The following is a 24,243-nucleotide window of genomic DNA, read 5'->3' as shown; positions in this document are numbered from 1 at the left end:
CTTTTCTCATAGGGGTATTGATCATAAAACTTAAAGTTAACCTGTCATGGAAGATACACACCAACCTTCTTTTAAAAATGCTAGATGCCTTGCAGTTATGTTGGCACACACTGTGCACACCATTTCAGTACTTTCTTTGTCATTCACCTGGAACATCTATGTAGATCTTTCAATCTGCATACCTATTGGTCAACGATTCAAGGTATTGGAGCCAGTGGGTCAGCAAGTCAACTAGCATTTTCAAAAAGAAGGGTCAGAACATTTTTACTTTAAGCTCACCACGATTTTACTGTACATATCCATTAGAGATCCTGCCAACAGTTACTTAGTATAAGGCTCTGCCTGATTAGAAACTCGTTGAATGGATAGTTTAGGTAGGTCTATATATTAAATCCTTTTTGCACAATTAAAAATGGTTGTTAAAGGATATTACTCGGGGTTTGTAGTCAGATGGTAATGTGTATGAGCTTTAGGTTTACAACATGGATCAGCTGAGCACATGGATCAGCTGAGCAGTAGCCAGTTCAGGTTAAATTAGGATATACTAGTGTCTATAAAACATTTTTTCCAAGTCATCCTGAGTCCTAATTATTCCTTATTGACCTAGAGCTGCTCCCTATGTTTAGTTTGTATCCATAAACCCTTTTAAAATTTAAAAGATTATATCAGGTATTGTTGGGACAGTTTAATGAGCTAAATGTCTGTTTTCTATATTCACAGTAACAAGGCTAGTGAAATTAGTCCGGGCTGGCATTGGCAAGCTAGCCAAGATGCAAGGTGGTAGACTCACTGACAAGCACCCATTTTTCTATATTGTTCCAACACCTGTGATGGATTCCTTTAGAGTACATCTAATGTGGCCTAAAAAACATTTATAGGATGAAGAATGGTGTCTATAGATACCTGTGTTGGTCTTCAAATGTTTAACCCTGGAGTCCCTTTATATTTCTTGTCCAGTTAGGATTTAGCCCTAACCAAGCTGGATAAAAATCAATGTTTTTTTTTTTTTTAAATCAGATTGTTTTTATTTAAATTTTAAATTTGTTTTTATTTTATTTTAATCTGGTTTTTTAAAATATTTTTTATCACATTTTTCAAATAAAATGCATTTGGAGTAAACATCTATCTAAAGATAGTTTTATATTTAAGATACATTAATAATTTAGTTTATTTAGCATGAAATGGAGCTTAGTTATGTATCATGACGCTGTATATTCTGCAATATTTACATTTTTTGTAAACTCATTCAAGGAATCCAAGCTCTGCAAGCTAAAATAACATGCACTGCATTGATGCATTTACACAAGTTCACACTAACTACCAGCAAGAATGAGTCCTTACATTTAAAGAGCACCTGTCATTTCAGATCCATCATGGCAGAGCCTGTTAGCAGGTATCCACTCACATGCTGCAGCCATGTCAACTTGTTGTGTCACTGCCGCATCACCAGCCCTCCAATTAAAGTGAATGGGACTGTCAGCGAGTCAACAGCGGGTCAAAGAAGTAGCTGCTGCGGGACAGAGAGGACAGATGCTCTTTAAAAAATATGATTTACTGTAAATCAGGCCTTTTTATTAGTGATTTAAATGGTGATGTAAATCATTATTTAAATCAACTTGATTTAAATCAATTCCATCCTGGCCCTAACCCTCTTAGCACTAAGAGCCGGTTCACACTACTCCGACTTGGGACACGACTTGTGTGCCCTCAAGTCGCCCCAAGTCTCTTGTCATCACAAATTCAATGTAAATGAATGAGAGCCGTCTTAATATGCACTACTGAAGTCGCTCTGACTTCAGAAAAGGTTCCTGTACTACTTCAAGGTGACCTCTATCTGACTTGTGCACATAGACTTCAATGGGAGTCGCCTCTAAGTCGGATCCTTATCTATTTTCAAGCGACTTGTTATCTGACTTTCCAGGAAGAAGAAAAAGATTAGCCAGGCATTCCCCACAGACAAAGTTGCCTATCATTTAAGTCTCTTCAAAGTAGTGCACAAGTCTCTCCCAAGTCTCTTCCAAGTCTCTAAACAAGTCTCTTCTTGATGGGCGACTTTCTGGTCGCGGTAGTGTGAACCAGCTATAAACCTCACCTATTTAATTTAGCTGTCAAATATTCACTGAATTTTGCCATTTGACAGTTGAATGACAGAAGGACACCAGGAGGGTATGTCATGTGAATGTTAAACCAAAAATTATTTTTCTAGTTTTAGATATAGTAGGGAAGGATCAGAACTCCTGTCGGGTTTTTACTGCTAGAATGGAGAAACTTACTCTCACTTCTTATCCTGCTGACTATGCATTCATCCGGAACAAATGATGGGAATATCAGTAACAGGGACACAGACAGAACTCAAAATATAACAGGGGTTCTAATCTTCCCCTAAACTACTAAAATAGTATTTGAATTTGATCCTGTTAGAGAGTTACACTCATTTCCTGTAAAGTAAAACATTGTCAGCAGGACTGGAAGTAAGGGTAAAACTCACTAAAGGAGCTCAGTATAGGAGTACAAATCCAGAAGAAGTTCTAACCCTTCCCAGTCTATTCAAAACTAAAGTTTTGAAAAAAAAAGTTTTGGCTGGACATAACACTTTTTTTTGGATATAAGTCAAGATTCCATGTATAGCCTGAGCAATAGGATCCAAAGGGATTCCACATATTCAAATTGAAGTTTAGAACACATACTTGCAAATATCACAAGGTGCCTGCAGTTCCGCACTCATGTTACCTTAGAAACGTTTTAGGTCAAGACAAACTCACTTTAACCTCATTACCTGCTATAAGTGACTGCCTTGATTCTAAAATGCTTTTATTTTCTGTGCTAACAATTGCTAAGATTATTTAAAGAGATTGACTTTCACTTTAAGTTTTCTAGGAATTATAGCTGATGAAAGATTTTATAAAGAAAAATATATATAATTGTGTCATTTGTATACAATCTAACATATATTATGTAATCATTCTTTTCATATCTACAGGCTACCCATCTTCTAGGCAGCCATACATATTAATATTAACTCTAAATTACCCGGCGGGGACTAACACTATGTAATACATTCCTGTGAACATTACTGACAGGTTTTAGTAATTTAAGCATCTGCCTTTATTAGTGTTGAGCGAACACGGACTGTATTATTCGTGTTCGTACCGAATAATTGGATTTTTTTTACCCGAACACGGACACGGACACTTTACTGTATGTTCGGGTAAAAATCCGTGTTCGGTCGTTTTATTTCCGGGTTTTGCATGCTTTGGCGCTCTTTTCATGGCGGGCTTTCAACAGCCAATCAACAATCGTTTAACTGGTGTGCCTTAAGCCATCCCAGCCATGCCTGCAAATGTCTTAGTAGCTGTGATTGGCCGTCTGAAGCATGTGACCAAGTCTTTATAAGTTCGAGGCAGCCGCCGCAGCAGCGTCATTCTGCTGCTTAGCTAAGGGACAGAGCACACATCAATGTGCTGGCTGCTGATTAGGGAAAGATAGGCAGGAAAAAACCATTTGTGTCCGGATAGAATTGAGGGACAGGTCGGAGTGTTTAGGCAGGGCGAGTTGTAGGCATTTTAGGGATAGAGTCTGCTGAATTATAGGGTCAGTGTCTTCTACAAACTACAATCGATATTGCTGTGTGGGGGGTGGGGTGAATCTGCACTCAATCCTGATCTACGATCTCTTCTCAATCCTGTTAGGGACAGAGTCTGCTGAATTTTAGGGAAACTGTGTTCTACAAACTACAATCGATATTGCTGTGTGGTGTGGGATTGGAGATAGGCAGGTGTCAGTGATCCACATCCATTTTTCTGTGTGTGAGCTGCAGTGAACACAATCTTTTTGGGCTGCAGTGAACACAATCTTTTTGGGCTGCAGTGAACACAATCTTTTTGGGCTGCAGTGAACACAATCTTTTTGGGCTGCAGTGAACACAATCTTTTTGGGGTGCAGTGAACAAAATCTTTTTGGGGTGCAGTGAACACAATCCTTTTTGGTGTGCAGTGAACACAATCTTTGTGGGGTGCAGTGAACAAAATCCTTTGTGGGGTGCAGTGAACACAATCTTTTTGGGGTGCAGTGAACAAAATCCTTTTTGGGGTGCAGTGAACAACATCCTTTTTGGGGTGCAGTGAACACAATCTTTTTGGGGTGCAGTGAACAAAATCCTTTGTGGGGTGCAGTGAACACAATCTTTTTGGGGTGCAGTGAACACAATCTTTTTGGGGTGGAGTGAACAACATCCTTTTTGGGGTGCAGTGAACAAAATCCTTTTTGGGGTGCAGTGAACAAAATCATTTTTGGGGTGCAGTGAACACAATCTTTTTGGGGTGCAGTGAACACAATCTTTGTGGGGTGCAGTGAACACAATCTTTTTGGGGTGGAGTGAACAACATCCTTTTTGGGGTGCAGTGAACAACATCCTTTTTGGGGTGCAGTGAACACAATCTTTTTGGGGTGCAGTGAACACAATCTTTGTGGGGTACAGTGAACAGAATCTTTGTGGGGTGCAGTGAACACAATCTTTGGGGGGTACAGTGAACACAATCTTTTTGGGGTGCAGTGAACACAATCTTTGTGGGGTGCAGTGAACACAATCTTTTTGGGGTGGAGTGAACAAAATCATTTTTGGGGTGCAGTGAACAACATCCTTTTTGGGGTGCAGTGATCAAAATCCTTTTTGGGGTGCAGTGAACACAATCTTTTTGGGGTGCAGTGAACAAAATCCTTTGTGGGGTGCAGTGAACAGAATCTTTGTGGGGTGCAGTGAACACAATCTTTGGGGGGGTACAGTGAACACAATCTTTTTGGGGTGCAGTGAACACAATCTTTGTGGGGTACAGTGAACAGAATCTTTGTGGGGTGCAGTGAACACAATCTTTGGGGGGTACAGTGAACACAATCTTTTTGGGGTGCAGTGAACACAATCTTTGGGGGGTACAGTGAACACAATCTTTTTGGGGTGCAGTGAACACAATCTTTTTGGGGTGCAGTGAACACAATCTTTGGGGGGGTACAGTGAACACAATCTTTTTGGGGTGCAGTGAACAACATCCTTTTAGGGTGCAGTGAACACAATCTTTGTGGGGTGCAGTGAACAACATCCTTTTAGGGTGCAGTGAACACAATCTTTGTGGGGTACAGTGAACAGAATCTTTGTGGGGTGCAGTGAACACAATCTTTGGGGGGTACAGTGAACACAATCTTTGTGAGGTGCAGTGAACACAATCTTTGTGGGGTGCAGTGAACACAATCATTGTGGGGTGCAGTGAACTCAATCTTTGTGGGGTACAGTGAACACAATCTCATACTTCTGAAGATTTGAGGGTGCTGCCTGTTCCATACTCCCCCTACTCCTCATCTAGCCTTTTAGGGGTACAAACAATAGTAATTGGGGCCTAGTGTGGTTGTGTACGTGTGATATACATACACTTTTTTTGGATCATATTTTCTATTCCGCTATTTAATCAAAAACCTTTGGGGATCAGTTAAATTGGGGGATAGTCTGTGTTGGTACGTGTGAGAGAGATCCACCTTTCCAAGTTGTTGGGGTTCATCTCATACTTCTGAAGGTTTGAGGGTGCTGCCTGTTCCATACTCCCCCTACTCCTAGCCTTTTAGGGGTACAAACAATAGTAATTGGGGCCTAGTGTGGTTGTGTACGTGTGATATACATACACTTTTTTTGGATCATATTTTCTATTCCGCTATTTAATCAAAAACCTTTGGGGATCAGTTAAATTGGGGGATAGTCTGTGTTGGTACGTGTGAGAGAGATCCACCTTTCCAAGTTGTTGGGGTTCATCTCATACTTCTGAAGGTTTGAGGGTGCTGCCTGTTCCATACCCCCCCTACTCCTCATCTAGCCTTTTAGGGGTACAAACAATAGTAATTGGGGCCTAGTGTGGTTGTGTACGTGTGATATACATACACTTTTTTTGGATCATATTTTCTATTCCGCTATTTAATCAAAAACCTTTGGGGATCAGTTAAATTGGGGGATAGTCTGTGTTGGTACGTGTGAGAGAGATCCACCTTTCCAAGTTGTTGGGGTTCATCTCATACTTCTGAAGGTTTGAGGGTGCTGCCTGTTCCATACCCCCCCTACTCCTCATCTAGCCTTTTAGGGGTACAAACAATAGTAATTGGGGCCTAGTGTGGTTGTGTACGTGTGATATACATACACTTTTTTGGGATCATATTTTCTATTCCGCTATTTAATCAAAAACCTTTGGGGATCAGTTAAATTGGGGGATAGTCTGTGTTGGTACGTGTGAGAGAGATCCACCTTTCCAAGTTGTTGGGGTTCATCTCATACTTCTGAAGGTTTGAGGGTGCTGCCTGTTCCATACCCCCCCTACTCCTCATCTAGCCTTTTAGGGGTACAAACAATAGTAATTGGGGCCTAGTGTGGTTGTGTACGTGTGATATACATACACTTTTTTTGGATCATATTTTCTATTCCGCTATTTAATCAAAAACCTTTGGGGATCAGTTAAATTGGGGGATAGTCTGTGTTGGTACGTGTGAGAGAGATCCACCTTTCCAAGTTGTTGGGGTTCATCTCATACTTCTGAAGGTTTGAGGGTGCTGCCTGTTCCATACTCCCCCTACTCCTCATCTAGCCTTTTAGGGGTACAAACAATAGTAATTGGGGCCCAGTGTGGTTGTGTACGTGTGATATACATACACTTTTTTTGGATCATATTTTCTATTCCGCTATTTAATCAAAAACCTTTGGGGATCAGTTAAATTGGGGGATAGTCTGTGTTGGTACGTGTGAGAGAGATCCACCTTTCCAAGTTGTTGGGGTTCATCTCATACTTCTGAAGGTTTGAGGGTGCTGCCTGTTCCATACTCCCCCTACTCCTAGCCTTTTAGGGGTACAAACAATAGTAATTGGGGCCCAGTGTGGTTGTGTACGTGTGATATACATACACTTTTTTTGGATCATATTTTCTATTCCGCTATTTAATCAAAAACCTTTGGGGATCAGTTAAATTGGGGGATAGTCTGTGTTGGTACGTGTGAGAGAGATCCACCTTTCCAAGTTGTTGGGGTTCATCTCATACTTCTGAAGGTTTGAGGGTGCTGCCTGTTCCATACTCCCCCTACTCCTAGCCTTTTAGGGGTACAAACAATAGTAATTGGGGCCTAGTGTGGTTGTGTACGTGTGATATACATACACTTTTTTTGGATCATATTTTCTATTCCGCTATTTAATCAAAAACCTTTGGGGATCAGTTAAATTGGGGGATAGTCTGTGTTGGTACGTGTGAGAGAGATCCACCTTTCCAAGTTGTTGGGGTTCATCTCATACTTCTGAAGGTTTGAGGGTGCTGCCTGTTCCATACCCCCCCTACTCCTCATCTAGCCTTTTAGGGGTACAAACAATAGTAATTGGGGCCTAGTGTGGTTGTGTACGTGTGATATACATACACTTTTTTTGGATCATATTTTCTATTCCGCTATTTAATCAAAAACCTTTGGGGATCAGTTAAATTGGGGGATAGTCTGTGTTGGTACGTGTGAGAGAGATCCACCTTTCCAAGTTGTTGGGGTTCATCTCATACTTCTGAAGGTTTGAGGGTGCTGCCTGTTCCATACCCCCCCTACTCCTCATCTAGCCTTTTAGGGGTACAAACAATAGTAATTGGGGCCTAGTGTGGTTGTGTACGTGTGATATACATACACTTTTTTTGGATCATATTTTCTATTCCGCTATTTAATCAAAAACCTTTGGGGATCAGTTAAATTGGGGGATAGTCTGTGTTGGTACGTGTGAGAGAGATCCACCTTTCCAAGTTGTTGGGGTTCATCTCATACTTCTGAAGGTTTGAGGGTGCTGCCTGTTCCATACCCCCCCTACTCCTCATCTAGCCTTTTAGGGGTACAAACAATAGTAATTGGGGCCTAGTGTGGTTGTGTACGTGTGATATACATACACTTTTTTTGGATCATATTTTCTATTCCGCTATTTAATCAAAAACCTTTGGGGATCAGTTAAATTGGGGGATAGTCTGTGTTGGTACGTGTGAGAGAGATCCACCTTTCCAAGTTGTTGGGGTTCATCTCATACTTCTGAAGGTTTGAGGGTGCTGCCTGTTCCATACCCCCCCTACTCCTCATCTAGCCTTTTAGGGGTACAAACAATAGTAATTGGGGCCTAGTGTGGTTGTGTACGTGTGATATACATACACTTTTTTTGGATCATATTTTCTATTCCGCTATTTAATCAAAAACCTTTGGGGATCAGTTAAATTGGGGGATAGTCTGTGTTGGTACGTGTGAGAGAGATCCACCTTTCCAAGTTGTTGGGGTTCATCTCATACTTCTGAAGGTTTGAGGGTGCTGCCTGTTCCATACTCCCCCTACTCCTCATCTAGCCTTTTAGGGGTACAAACAATAGTAATTGGGGCCCAGTGTGGTTGTGTACGTGTGATATACATACACTTTTTTTGGATCATATTTTCTATTCCGCTATTTAATCAAAAACCTTTGGGGATCAGTTAAATTGGGGGATAGTCTGTGTTGGTACGTGTGAGAGAGATCCACCTTTCCAAGTTGTTGGGGTTCATCTCATACTTCTGAAGGTTTGAGGGTGCTGCCTGTTCCATACTCCCCCTACTCCTAGCCTTTTAGGGGTACAAACAATAGTAATTGGGGCCTAGTGTGGTTGTGTACGTGTGATATACATACACTTTTTTTGGATCATATTTTCTATTCCGCTATTTAATCAAAAACCTTTGGGGATCAGTTAAATTGGGGGATAGTCTGTGTTGGTACGTGTGAGAGAGATCCACCTTTCCAAGTTGTTGGGGTTCATCTCATACTTCTGAAGGTTTGAGGGTGCTGCCTGTTCCATACTCCCCCTACTCCTCATCTAGCCTTTTAGGGGTACAAACAATAGTAATTGGGGCCCAGTGTGGTTGTGTACGTGTGATATACATACACTTTTTTTGGATCATATTTTCTATTCCGCTATTTAATCAAAAACCTTTGGGGATCAGTTAAATTGGGGGATAGTCTGTGTTGGTACGTGTGAGAGAGATCCACCTTTCCAAGTTGTTGGGGTTCATCTCATACTTCTGAAGGTTTGAGGGTGCTGCCTGTTCCATACCCCCCCTACTCCTCATCTAGCCTTTTAGGGGTACAAACAATAGTAATTGGGGCCTAGTGTGGTTGTGTACGTGTGATATACATACACTTTTTTTGGATCATATTTTCTATTCCGCTATTTAATCAAAAACCTTTGGGGATCAGTTAAATTGGGGGATAGTCTGTGTTGGTACGTGTGAGAGAGATCCACCTTTCCAAGTTTTTGGGGTTCATCTCATACTTCTGAAGATTTGAGGGTGCTGCCTGTTCCATACTCCTCCTCCTACTGCTCAACCATCCTTTTAGGGGTACAAACAATAGTAGTTGGGGCCTAGTGTGGTGGTGTACGTGCGAGATACATACACTTTCTTTTTGATCATATTTTCTATTCCGCTATTCAATTAAAACCTTTGGGGATCAATTCAATTGCGAGATAGTCTGTGTCGGTACGTGTGAGATCCACCTTTCCAAGTTGTTGGGGTTCATCTCATACTTCTGAAGATTTGAGGGTGCTGCCTGTTCCATACTCCTGCTCCTACTGCTCAACCATCCTTTCAGGGGTACAAACAATAGTAATTGGGGCCTAGTGTGGTTGTGTACGTGCGAGATACATACACTTTTTTTGATCATATTTCCTATTCCGCTATTCAATAAAAACCTTTGAGGATCAATTGAATTGCGGGATAGTCTGTGTCGGTACGTGTGAGATCCACCTTTCCAAGTTTTTGGGGTTCATCTCATACTTCTGAAGATTTGAGGGTGCTGCCTGTTCCATACTCCTCCTCCTACTCCTCATCCATCCTTTTAGGGGTACAAACAATAGTAATTGGGGCCTAGTGTGGTTGTGTACGTGCGAGATACATACACTTTTTTTGATCATATTTCCTATTCCGCTATTCAATAAAAACCTTTGAGGATCAATTGAATTGCGGGATAGTCTGTGTCGGTACGTGTGAGATCCACCTTTCCAAGTTTTTGGGGTTCATCTCATACTTCTGAAGATTTGAGGGTGCTGTCTGTTCCATACTCCTCCTACTCCTCATCCATCCTTTTAGGGGTAGAAACAATAGTAATTGGGGCCTAGTGTGGTTTTGTACGTGCGAGATACATACACTTTTTTGGATCATATTTCCTATTCCGCTATTTAATAAAAACCTTTCTAGGGCAAGATCTTAAATTACAGAAATATGAGGAGACCGTCAAATAAGGGCCGTGGCCTGGGTCGTGGTGCTGCTGGTAGAGCTCCTGTTGCAAGGAGAGGACGTGGTCGATCTGTGCCAGCTACACGCACAAGTGAAACACCTTCCTCAAGTGTGAGTAGGCGACAGAACCTGCATCAGTATTTGGTAGGGCATCAAACGCCCCTAGAAGTGATGAGGCCAGAACAAGTTGAGGCGATAGTAGATTGGTTTGCTGCTGACAGTGCCTCCAGTTCCTTCACATTGTCTCCCACCCAGTCTACTGCAGAAAGGTCAGAGTTGGCACCTGCAGCCAATGTCCAACCGTCTTTCACCTCACCCCCTTGCAAATCAGGCCAGCAGTCTGAGCCCCAAGCCATACAGCAGTCTCTTATTCTTTTTGAGGACTCTGTCAGCAGGGTTTCCCAGGGCCATCCACCTAGCCCTGCCCCAGAAGTGGAAGAGATTGAGTGCAGCGATGCCCAACCACTTATTTCTCAAGATGAGTACATGCAAGGATCATCGCAGCACGTCTCCGATGATGACGAAACGCAGGTGCCAACTGCTGCGGCGTTCAGCATTGTGGAGACCGACAAGGAGGGCAGGGGTGAAGACTGGGTGGAAGATGATGTGGAGGACGATGAGGTCCTCGACCCCACATGGAATGAACGTCATGCAGGTGACCTGAGTAGTTTGGAGGAAGAGGCGGTGGTCGCACAGAGCCACCAGCACAGCAGAAGAGGGAGCAGGGTGCAGAAGCGGAGCGGCCGTGCCCTAGACACTACGCCCGCTACTGCCCAACGCAGCAAGGGAACGAGCGCACCAAAGTCAGCTCAAAGGAGTTCTCTAGCGTGGAAGTTCTTTAGAAAATGTGCTGATGACAGGACACGAGTGGTTTGCACCCTGTGCAATCAGAGCTTGAAGCGAGGCATAAACCTTCTCAACCTGAGCACAACCTGCATGATCAGGCATCTAAGTGCAAAGCACGAGCTGCAGTGGAGTACACACCTTCAAAACCAAGAAACGTCTCTGGCTCATCCTGCTTCCTCTTCTGCTGCAGTCTCGGCCGCTCCAGCCACATCTGTAGTGATACCGGCACCTGCCACCCCGCAAACAGACGATCTGTCAGCAACACCACCACCTGGGTCACCAACAACCATCTCCACAATGTCCCGTGGAAGCGTTCAGCTTTCCATCTCCCAAACACTTGAGAGGAAGAGGAAGTACCCCCCTACCCACCCGCGATCCCTGGCCCTGAATGCCAGCATTTCAAAATTATTGGCCTTTGAAATGCTGTCATTCCGTCTGGTGGAGACGCACAGTTTTAAAAACCTTATGTCGGTGGCTGTCCCACAGTACGTCGTGCCCAGCCGCCACTACTTTTCCAGGCAAGCCATCCCTTCCCTGCACAACCAAGTGGGGGAAAATATCAGGTGTGCACTGCGCAACGCCATCTGTGCCAAGGTCCACCTAACTACGGATACGTGGACCAGTAAGCACGGTCAGGGGCGTTATATCTCCCTAACGGCACACTGGGTAAATGCAGTGGCGGATGGGCCTGAGGCGGATAGCAATTTGGCGCATGTCCTTCCACCACCGAGGATTGCAGGGCGCTTCAGTTTGCCTCCTGTTCCTAACTCCTCCTACTCCGCTTCCTCATCCTCTACCGCCTCCTCATCCGGACAGCGTAACACCTTCACCACCAACTTCAGCACGGCCAGGGGTAAACGACAGCAGGCAGTTTTACAACTTGCCTGTTTGGGGGACAAACCACACACCGCACAGGAGTTGTGGAGGAGCATGGAACAGCAGACAAATGAGTGGTTGCTGCCAGCGAGCCTCAAGCCCGGCCTGGTGGTGTGCGATAACGGGCGAAATCTCATAGCAGCTCTGGGCCTAGCCGGTTTGACGCACATCCCTTGCCTGGCGCATGTGCTGAATTTGGTGGTGCAGAGGTTCCTTAAAAACTACCCCGATATGTCAGAGCTGCTGCAGAAAGTGCGGGCCGTTTGTGCGCACTTTCGGCGTTCTCACCCTGCTGCTGCTCGCCTGGCAGCGCTGCAGCGTAACTTCGGCCTTCCCGCTCACCGCCTCATATGTGACGTGCCCACAAGGTGGAACTCCACCTTGCACATGCTGGAAAGACTGTGCGAGCAGCAGCAGGCCATAGTGGAGTTTCAGCTGCAGCACGCACGCGTGAGTCGCTCTGCGGAACAGCACCACTTCACCACCAATAACTGGGCCTCCATGCGAGACCTGTGTGCCTTGTTGCGCTGTTTTGAGTACTCCACCAACATGGCCAGTGGCAATGACGCCGTTCTCAGCTTAACTATCCCACTTCTATGCCTCCTTGAAAAAACAATTCGGGCGATGATGGAAGAGGATGTGGCACAGGATGAGGAGGAGGAGGAGGATGAAGAGGTAACATTTCCAAGGCTTTCAGGGCAGTCATTCGCAAGGGGCTCCGAGGGTGGGTTCCTGCACACGCAAACGCCAGGGACGCAATTGTCCAGCAGGGGCACAGTTCTGGAGGATGAGGAGGATGAGGAGGAGGAGGAGCTGGAGGAGGAGATGGAACCATGTTCACAGCAGGGTGGCACCCAGGCCAGCTCATGGCCATCACTGGTGCGTGGCTGGGGGGATACAGAGGACACGGACGATACACCTCCCACAGAGGACAGCCTTTCGTCGCCTCTGGGCAGCCTGGCACACATGAGCGATTACATGCTGCAGTGTCTCCACAACGACCGCCGAGTTGCCCACATTCTAACTTGTGCTGATTACTGGGTGGCCACGCTGCTGGATCCCCGTTACAAGGACAACGTACCGTCCTTAATTCACTCACTGGAGCGCGATCGCAAGATGCGCGAGTACAAGCGCACGCTGGTAGACGCCATGCTGCTGGCATTCCCATCTGACAGCGGGGCCACAGTGGAAGCACAAGGCAGAGGAGGAGGAGGAGGAGGTCGCCAACGCAACCAGGGCACCGCCAGCACCTCAGAAGGCAGGGTTAGCATGGCCGAAATGTGGAAAAGCTTTGTCAGCACGCCACAACAAACAGCAGCACCAGCAGCTCAGATGGAACGTCTTAGCAGGAGGCAGCATTTTACCAACATGGTGGAGCAGTATGTGTGCACACGCCTACATGTAGTGAATGACGGGTCTGCCCCCTTCAACTTCTGGGTCTCCAAATTGGGCACATGGCCTGAGCTTGCCCTTTACGCCTTGGAGGTGCTGGCGTGCCCTGCAGCCAGTGTATTATCTGAACGGGTATTTAGCACGGCTGGGGGCGTTATAACAGACAAGCGCAGCCGCCTGTCCAGAGACAATGTGGACAAGCTCACGTTCATTAAAATGAACCAGGCATGGATCCCACGGGACTTTTCCGTACCTTATGCAGAATAGCAATGGATACCGACCTTACCCACCCATTGTTCCATTTTTGCTCTTTCTCACTCTTTTGGGGTGTACCCTCATTTAAAATTTTTGAAAAGAAGCAGTGTTGGCTACCTCGTCCTCCTCCTCAGGGCCAGATTAATGTAGGGGCTATTGGAGCTGCAGCTCCAGGCCCCTACCTTTTATATAGGCCCCGGGTTGGCCATATTCACTGTTACCGCTCTTCTGTCACTTGTAAACACAGAAGTCTGGCTTCTATGCTCGCTTCCCCAGGCAGCACCCTCAGAACCTCCCCACACAGCGTGAAGGCCGGACAAGGAGGGACAGTTGGCGATGCATGGATGTGTTTATGGGCTTCAGAGACAGCATCCCATGTTGAATTAGGCATGCATGGCTGCACCCTTCCTCCTCTGGGTGCATGGCAAGGCACGGCCCTTAAGGCCCTTCAAAATCCTCAGCACCAAGCCCATGATGCTGTTAATCCGGCCCTGGTCCTCCTCCACCGCCGCTTCCACCTACACCGCCCATAGGTGTGCGCAGCCTATTGCATTAAGGTGTGCACCCCAAAGTTGAAATACACATGCATGTGTTTGCCAGCAGGGAGAGTAATGTATCGGGGCCATGTACCTGTAGGCAAGGAGAAATAGAGCAGAGCAGGTCCCAGGGAGATCTTTCCCATCTCCTCACTGGCAATGCTATGTGCCCTAGGTGATTAGGGTGTGCCCAGGCACACCCAGCACACCCTGTGCGCACGCCTATGTCACCGCCACATCCACCACCACCTCAACCTCCCTCCTACTCCATATGGGCCTCGTCCTTCAGAGATGAAGAAGAACATTGTTTTATTTTTCTGTTTTTTTTTGTTGTTTTAAGTTATTTCCCTATCCACATTTGTTTGCAGAGCACTTGCCATGCTCTTAATTACGTTTTGCTGCCATTTGCAGCACTCTAGCCCTTTCCTTTGGTGTTTTAGAGCCATTTTAGTGCCTTAAAGTTCGGGTCCCCATTGACTTCAATGGGGTTCGGTGTCCGGGAAAAGTTCGGTAAAAGTCCGGGACACGGACCCGGACTTTTTTTTAAAGTTCGGCCGAACCCGTCGAACACGGACATCTAGGTGTCCGCTCAACCCTAGCCTTTATCAAGAATTATTTTAAAGTGGATCTATCTTTAAAATTAACATATTACACATGTGCATGCATTACCAAATATGAGTAAAAAAAATCTATTTCTTGACTTAAATTATGAAAAATGTTGGTCTAAAGTTGAGCTTCCTTAAGACCCAAATGCTAGGTAGCCTCAATCACTCAGTGTTTGATTATCAGAGGATATGTAGATATTTTAAACTTTTAGACTTACTTTAAACCGAATACATGCTGCCTGGTAGACTTGCAATGAGATGAGATGGTCAGTAAGAAACATCTCTTGTAATGGCTGCCATATAAACATATATATAGTTGCAACTATAAAAAGAGTCACGGTTATAATACATTAGACATTTTCATTTTCTTTAGGCATGCAAAGCTCAGATAAAACATTGGGACAAAATGAGGAGATCATTTCTTCAAGTGGACCTCATTATGTCTACTGAGGCTGCATCTTCTTAACCTCTTGGCTACCAGCCGCCTTACTTTTACAGCGGCAGGTCGGCTCTGTCCTGTAAAATGACGTACCTGTACTTCGCATAGTGAACAGCCAGTGGGGGCTCACACACACGCCAATTGGCCACAGGGGAAGCCAATCAGCAGGTCTGGCAGACCCAATGTCTGCCTGGCAACCGCAATCTCTCCCCGTGGAGACAGAATGGCAGTCTGCCGATGTAAACACGGCAGACTGCTGTTCTGTCAGTGATGAACACACACGGATACTGTATTCCTCCTGTTTAGGAACACAGGTCTCTGTGTTCATCCAGGTAGTCCCCCCCCACAGTTAGAAAGAACCCCCCAGGGACACATTTAACCATTTGATCGCCCCTAGTGTTAACCCTTTCCCTGCCAGTGTCATTAGTACAGTAACAGGGCATATTTTTAGCACTGATTACTGTAGTAATGTCACTGGTCCCCCTAAAAGTGTCAAAAATGTCGGTTAGGTGTCTGATCTGTCCACCGCAATGTCGCAGTCCTGCTAAAAATCGCTGATTGCCATTACTAGTAAAAAAATAAAAAAATAAATGAAAATTGCATAAATCATTCCCCTTGTTGTAGACGCGATAACTTTTGTGCAAACCAATCAATATACACTTATTGGGATTTTTTTTTTACCAAAAATATGTAGCAGAATACATATTGGCCGAAAATGATGAAAAAATTAGATTTTTTATATTTTTTTTTATTGGTAATGTTTTATAGCAGAAAGTGCAAAATATTGTTTTTTTTTTCCCAGAATTGTTGCTTTTTTTTTTTTTCGTTTATAGCGCAAAAAATAAAAATCACAGAGGTGACCAAATACCACCAAAAGAAAGCTCTATTTGTGGGGAAAAAAGGACATCAATTTTGATTAGGTACAGCATCGGATGACTGTGCAATTGTCAGTTAAATTTACTTAGTGCCGTATCGCAAAAAATGGCCGGGTCATTAAGGGGGTAAAACCTTCTGGTCCAGAAATGTTTTATGACAGAAAAAAGATCAAGGCACTTTGGAATTTACCATTATAGTAAAATGGCACCTTACAACCTAAAACATTTCATTTTGATTAAGTTGATCAGGGTTCCACCTGCTAAGTCACAGAGGCACACTGTAGCAGCTTTGTACACATTTCTAGAGCACAATAGACACGCTGTAGCAGCTTTTTACGTATTTCTAGAGCACCACGTACTGGCACAAATGTACCCAAGCCCCAAAATAGGAAGATAAGACTGAGGAAAATTGACAAGGCCAGCTGAGGAGCTTTGAGTTCATACCCATCCTGTGGATTGCTATAACAACAGGGTGTTTTCTCACGCTAGGTCATTAAGCCACCCTTGTTTCTAGTCAACAGAAATCACATATCTTTGTAAATTATTTTTTGGAAGATATGCCTTAGGCTGGTCATACATGGCTTGATAAAAAAAAAGCAATGCTTCTGATTTTTAACATTGTTTGAAAGTATAAGGCCATTTCACAAGTACTAGATGTGATAACAAATTCCTCAGACAGTTAAAGGTGCTCATTAGGGATGAGCCGAACTGCCGTTGGTTTGGTTTGAGCAGTCTTCATTGAACTTCAAAAAAGTTTAATTGGCGAACCTGAACCCTATTGAAATCAATAGGAGCTGAATCTACTAAATAAGAATGCCAGTTTTCTGGGTTAATATGCAAGAAATAGTATAGGGAAATGGGCACGGTCCATGTATTAATGCAAAAGAAAAATTAAAAAACTTGATTTAGCCAGGAGCTGTGACTTTTTACATTTCCAAAGCCCAAAGTCCAGGCAACTAAAAAATGATCCCCTGCAATAGGGCTGTGCCTGCATTGCAAGGGTTATTTGCTCATTTTGGTCTAGGGGAACCAAAAAGAAAGGTTTACTTACCTGATCTACTCCTCTCTGCAGCTAGACTTGTACTTGCAGCTTCTTCTCCCCACACTCCAGTGGTCTAGGGTTCTGACATCATTTGGACCAAAGCAAGGTCCAAAGCCATGCTTTGGATGTGATAACACTGAGGATAGTCCACCTTTGAAATGTGGGGGGCCACCATCTACCAGGGGAGTAGAGTATCAGGCAAAACTATTGTTTTTTTAGTTTCCCAGAGTTTAACTTCAAAGTTAAACAATAAAAATGTTCTTTAAGTAACATTTCTTGGGGTTACCCTAAACATCAGTCATGTCTGTCAAGGGGAAAATCTCTGTGAAGTACAGAAAGTGCTGCAGAAGCACTGACATTTACAAAGGGCAAAGTGTTTCAAATTGCTGTCAAATGACATGATATTGAAAAAAATAAAATAAAACAGCACACAGACCCCTCCAAACATCTGCATCATAGTCACTTTTGGTCACTTTTGCTGTAGCATACCCTAAAGCAAGAATAATAAAAAAAAATGCATAAAGTCCCTGAAAAATGCACACTAGACTCCTTGGGGTTGATTTACCAAAACTCGAGAGTGCAAAATCTGGTGAAGCTGTGCATAGAAACCAATCAGAATCCATGTTTTTTTTTTTTGTCAAAGCCCAGGAAGTTAAAAGCTGCACCAGATTTTGCACTCCCCTGTTTTAGTAAATCAACCCCAAAGAGTCTGGTATGAATTTAAAAGGGGGTGCCTCATGCAAAAAAAAAAAAATGCTTTAGGTCCTTCTGGAAATCCATACCAAACTCTTCAATGCCTTGATGGTAAGATGTCAGTCTGAAGGGGTGTGCATTCCAAGGCAGGAAACATTAGGTGAAGAATGATAGGTGCAGACCAGGCACAGTCAGGTCTGAGGAGGAAAAGGTTTGATTATGTTTAATCTTCACCAGACAGCCAGTCAGGGTGACTGGCTGCAACTTTGAATGTACTATGTGAAAAGCTCACAGTGTGCAGTGAAATCAGAGTAGGTGATATCAGCACAGGAGAGGAGTCTATACAACCATGCAAGACTGGAATTCAGCTTTAACATTTAACTGCTAAAATGTGTTTTACCTCAGTGGTTGTGTGCAAGTGGTGTGCTTGCTAAATACCTCTACTACTACATCTAAATGATGTCAATAATGATGGATGATGGCTTATATGTTCAATAATTTGCAAAGGTGCTGAAAGTTTGCTTCTATTTCCTTCTGAGCTTAACCTCTTCACTTCAGAGGTCATTTGTTATTTGCGCATTTGGGACTGAGAATGTGAATGTACAGTTGAAATGTTTTTGGATGAATGTTCTGTGATTGTGTGGTGAATGTTCATAAATAGTGCACAATGTAGAAGGTTCTGATTTCGCACACTGTCTAATTTATTGTCATTTGCAATAAGGTTCACTTCACAAATCTTTGAACATCTCTTACGTTTTTACCACGCAATATTTTCATTCTCTGTGTAGAAAATTTCACATTGGTTTATTCACAAAAGATTTTTTCCTAGCAATATCAATGAAAATATAGCATGTGGTAAAATGGTTACCATGGAACTTCATATAAAAATGATTTGACAAAAATGATTGTACTGGTTTTGCTCTTAAAAGTATCATTAGCTTTGCTGGTATTACCAGTGAGTTTTGTGAGGTGTCTATTGAGCAGAACAGAAAAACAGAAATTTGAAGGCCTAATAAAATAAAGAGCCTTTCGATTGTTGAAGAATATCTAAACTCAAGAAATGTAATTTATTGCAGTTTTCTAGTTCCTGTTTTGGTGTTCTCATTAGTTTTCATTTTTGAGACTAAGAGGAGTCTAATGCCTCGTACACACGCAACGGTTATTGGCCGACCGATCGTCCGACTTTTGTCCAGAGTGGTGTATTGTTGGTTGGAATGTGCCTAGACTGCACACGAATTTTCTCGGCCAACAAAAATCTACTTCAGAAGTGATGTCATGTGCTGGTTAACTTTCCGTGTGTTTTTTCTTCTCTGAGCATGCCCAGTCTTGCTCATCAGATTTTTGTCTGCCGAAATCTGTACTGACTGACGGAAAATCGGCCGTTGTGTTGACGGCCAACAAAAATTTTATAGCCTTCACTCCAGATTTTTTTCGGCCGAAAAGTCGGAGTCGGTTGTCAGAAGCATCATACTAACAAGCCGAAAATCGGCCGATCGGACGTTGGCCGAAAATTCACGGCCAATTATCGACGCGTGTGTACGGGGCTTAAGATGTTACCCTAGTTCTACTGCTTGGTATAGATGTCCATGAACTGGAGCCCAGTGCTCTAACCAAGGCGTTTAACAGATAGATAAAGATTAAGATTGAAGCTAAGAACATATTTATAAAAAAACAGAGAATACCCATTGATCTTGCCAGAAATATGGGGGGAGGGGGAATTCATTAAAGCATTTGGTGATTTGTGTAGTGGTATGGTGTCCTCCGCCAAATTCATAAAAGCTTTGTAGCAGTTTCAGAAACTATTCTGACCTGTATGAAAGATTAATTTTGTTAATTTGCATCACTATTACAGTATGTTGCAATAAATTCAAAAATAATTACCTCCAGTTCATAGATAATGAAACTGAAGCTAATTAGGACCAACTCAAAGTTAGTGTTCAGACAGGGCAGAGTTATCTGGGAGGGAAAGGTGTTAAGCAGAAATAAACCTATTGATTTAAATGTTTCCCAAAACAGTTACATTCATGGAATGCTGAGAATAATAACTGTTACATGTGCTTGGAATCTCAATCCAACCGTCAATCCATCAAATAACTAAACTGATAATGTGTGCAGCTCTATGGCAAATGCAGATAAAACAGAGGCTATGGTAGCAGCTTTCCTTATTGTAAAGCTTTTTAAGGTTCAGTTCCTGCTTTTTCTATTATTTTTGTGTTTTTCATTGGTTGCTAGGATGCAGGCAACCAGTGTTCTATTAAAAAAGAAAATGGTCACACACCACCACAGAATCCAATAAGAAAAGTTCCTTTATTCATATAAGGGGTACAAGGTACAGCAGGGTAGGACAGTAGACGCGTTTCACACAACTGCTACGTGCTTGTTCACTGTGAACAAGCACATAGCAGTCGTGTGAAACGCGTCTGCTGTCCTACCCTGCTTTACCTTGTATGACTTATGTGAATAAAGGAACTTTTCTTCATTGGATTCCGTGGTGGTGTGTGACCATTTTCTTCTTTGATGCTTCTCCTGGCGGCAAGCCGAGGTTCAGCACCCACCATGAATCGTGGACTTTGACTAGCCCGAGCGGTGTTATCTCTTTTCTTTAACCAGTGTTCTAGCAACCAGAAATTGTTAAAGGATATCTAAACCCATGAAATGTCATATATTGCAGTTTTCTAGTTCCTGTTCTGGTGTCCACATTAGTTTTTATTATTGAGAATAAGAACATCTTAAGATCACAGTAGGACCATCAGAGCCTGATGGGGAACTCTAAGATACTAGAGGTCTGCCTGTCTTGTGATTGACAGTGGGCAGCTATGGAATCCACCCATGGCCTTCTCCATCAGGCTCTGCCTACCTAAAGATAAATGTACTGGCCACTGTGGTTGTTTGTGTAATGGACATAGTGGCTGAGGAAAGAGGTTACTAACAATGAGCCTGTCGTTTTATCAGGTGCAGCGTTACTGAGCTACAATGAGAATGAAATGTCTGGTGATTTTGGGTGGACAATGAAAGAGCAGAAGCAGGAGGATAAGTTCATCCCTCTGCTCTTTTCTACTGTCAGAATATTCCTTATGAGCACTCCTAATTGACTCTTTGATGCTCCCAATCTAAAAACTGCTGTTCAGGCAATTGCAAGAGTTTGACACAAAATCAAATTCAGGTGCTAACATCAGTTACATAAAAAGAATATATATACACACACACACACACACACACACACACACACACACATATATAAATATATATATATATATATATATATATATATATATATATATATATATATATATATATATGTATATATATATATATATATATATATATATATATATATATATATATATATATATATATGTTGTCTGTATGGGGTTAATATATGTAATTGTATAATCCAGTATGTTCATTTTTTTTTATCTTACCTGCTTTTTTTTTTTTCCATCCACGATTTCATGAAGAGCAAGCTGCTCAGCAATAGTGGCAACGACAGGGGCTTGAGCAATTTATGAATAATAGATTTAAACCATGTGGATAAAAAGTAAGCACCCCTGGCCTGCAGCTTGGTCTGCATGTAAATGGAGAATAATACGAATACATGCAAATAAAATAAAAAGCAGTTAATATACTGAATAATATCATCACAATAAATAATGAGACTACAATATGTTTCACAATAGTTGTCCTTAAACAAGCTTATCTGTGTGTGTAAATGTATTAAAAGCCTTGTTTTTTTGTATAGTTTTATATTATTTGTATTCGTAGCAGCAACATGTGGTCCTCTTTTTCTCACTGCTTTTTGAAAACAAAGGACTCTCTACAATAAAGATTGGTAGACAGAGACCTAGTGATCTATGCTGGAACAGGTGCATCTGAGCTTCTACCTCCTGTGCAATGTCTGGTGAGCCTCAAACACACAGCACCCAGCCTATGAGGTCTCTGTAAACCTCTTTGTAATCCATACAAAAAGGAGAAAGGCTGGTGCTATGGACATTGACTAAAACATTGTTTTATTGCAGCATATAAACAACAGTCAAATAAAAAGCCAACACGTTTCGGCCATCAGGCCTTATTCATGGCTGACACAGAAGTGACACAAAACAGCTTATATAGTGTAGACTAAATCACATGGTTGACCCCAAGGGTCACATGACCTGAAAAACGGGTGGTGGCAAATATCAAAACGTACAAAAGAAGAACACTATAAGCATACAATTTGACTGAACGTATAAAAAAAATCAGGTATCACAAAGATAAAAAAGAAACAGTATTAAATATACTGAAAAAGTATACTGAAAAAGTATATACCTTTAGATATCTGTTAAATTTCGTTTGTGTGTTGGATTTTTTTTGTTTTTTTTATTGGTTGTTTGTGTGATGCCACACAACACATTTATTATGTATCTATTCAATATTGGTTATATGCATTTGTTTTGGGTTTATTCATAATTTTATTATATTTGTGTTCAAAAGCCTCTGGTGGGCATTTGTTTCACATTGATACCTTGGAATTAAGCAGTGCAGCACTGGTTCAATTTATTACTTTATTTCTTAGTGTGGGAACATATTGAATGTCAGCAGCCGCATTGCCTTTTTTACCTTATCCTTTTCACCAATGGAGCATAGGGAGAGCGGGGCTGGAACAAATCTGGATATTATGTGTATACCAACCAAAAGGCAAATATGAAGCAAAAACGGGCAAGAGAAAATATATATATATATATATATATATATATATATATATATGTATATATATGTGTGTATATATATATATATATATATATATATATATATATATGTATATGAATACATATCATCTTAGATATAAATACACATCCATCTATGGTTAAGGTCAACAGGGATGCAGGTCTGTAATCTGTAAATCCAGTAGACCTCGCGCTCTAATAATCTACGGTATCTAACCCCACCCTGCGTTGTCAGCAACACACTCTCAACACCAATAAAGCTGAAAGAACTCATATTGCCTTTATGCACATCCCTGAAGTGTTTGGCTATGGTGGAGATGTTTTTAGCATTTTCATTAATACTATCACAGTAATGTTCTGCTTTGCGGGAACGAAGGGGGCGAATCGTACAACCAACATACTGCAAACTAGACGCCAGGGGAGGGCTGGCAGCCTTAAGCCTGGGGGGGGGGGGCAAGTCCAGTCAAGTGGCCCATTGAACCAGCTCACCATCCATGCCCACCTGGTTTTATTGCGCATATTGATGTTAAAACACAAGACAAACATGATGCAATGTGGTAACATAATTTAATGTTAATAGCAACAAAGGAGGTTAAACAAAAATACATGACATTACGCCAGGTGGGGCCAAGGAAGCTCCTGTTGGGCGGAGATCACTCTGCCTAACAGGGAAGTTACTGTGTTAGTATTATGCCGGCCGGGTGGAGGAGCGTACTCTACAAACTCATACCGTTCCGCAAATTTAACCTTGTGTATCGGTGACCGGCAGCTGTATACAGTGTCTGGCCTCTACAGCCCTGAGTGCGGCCATTTTACCCAGCATCAGAGCGGCCCAGGGGGCAATTGCCACCCTACCCCCCTTCCCAGTCCTCCCCTGCTAGACGCGGTGCATTGGATTAGATAAGCAACAATAATCTGTACCACAATTGATGTATTCCTGATTTTTGAACTCTTCCTTAGTGTTGGCAGAAACAAATCTCTTGGACAGAGTATGTGTGCGGCCATATCTACAAGTCTTGAGTCCACGTTTATAAGAACCCGGAAAGGATAACCACTTTTTTGTCTTCCTTTTATTATCAAGGGACACAAGACTTAGAGATGATAGAGACCTAAGTGTAGGTGCGCGACGACTGGAGAAACGAACACCATTGGATAAAACATTATTTAAGGTTTTATCAAAATACAGAATAGGGAGGTTCTGCTTTATGATGTTAGTGATTTGATGATATTCAGCTGAGCATGACGTGACAAAGGTGACAGGCTGTTTGGAGCTCTTGTGTCTTCTCAAATTGCTAGGTTTGGATCTAACAGTTTGAGCGTTGGATAATAAATCCGCTCGCTGTTTGGCAGCTGCAACCTCAAAACCTCTCTGGATGGACCACTGAGGATAACCTCTGGATTCATGCCTGTTTCTAGTTACTTGGCATTCATTATTGAATATTTGCTGCCTACGCTAGGAGTTAAGGAACAGCAGCTTTTTATTCATGTAAAAAAAAAAAAAAGTATTTTTCTTAATTAAGGAATTTATGTGATTTGTTCGTGCTGACAGTGATTAATGTGAGGTGTTAATATTAATGTGTCCGCTTTACTGTAATTGCAACTTTGTCATTCGCACATTTTAATCCTCAGTTGTGAAGCAAGCTGTAAGGAATTTGGTGCTAAAGCCAGTCATTCATGGATGGAAATTCAGTA

At 42.6% G+C, this 24,243-nt stretch overlaps 1 protein-coding gene across 2 annotated transcripts in view; it reads left to right on the top strand.

Moving 5' to 3' along the window:
* FRMPD4 (FERM and PDZ domain containing 4) overlaps window positions 1-24,243 on the top strand; it is a 587,249-nt gene that overhangs the window by 11,433 nt on the left and 551,573 nt on the right. The window lies entirely within an intron of this gene.

This window comes from Pelophylax lessonae (assembly GCF_965119305.1).
Source record: "Pelophylax lessonae genome assembly, chromosome: 2".
Lineage (NCBI taxonomy): Eukaryota > Metazoa > Chordata > Amphibia > Anura > Ranidae > Pelophylax > Pelophylax lessonae.
Note: the sequence above shows the minus strand (reverse complement) of the source record. Positions and strands in the feature narration are given on the sequence as shown.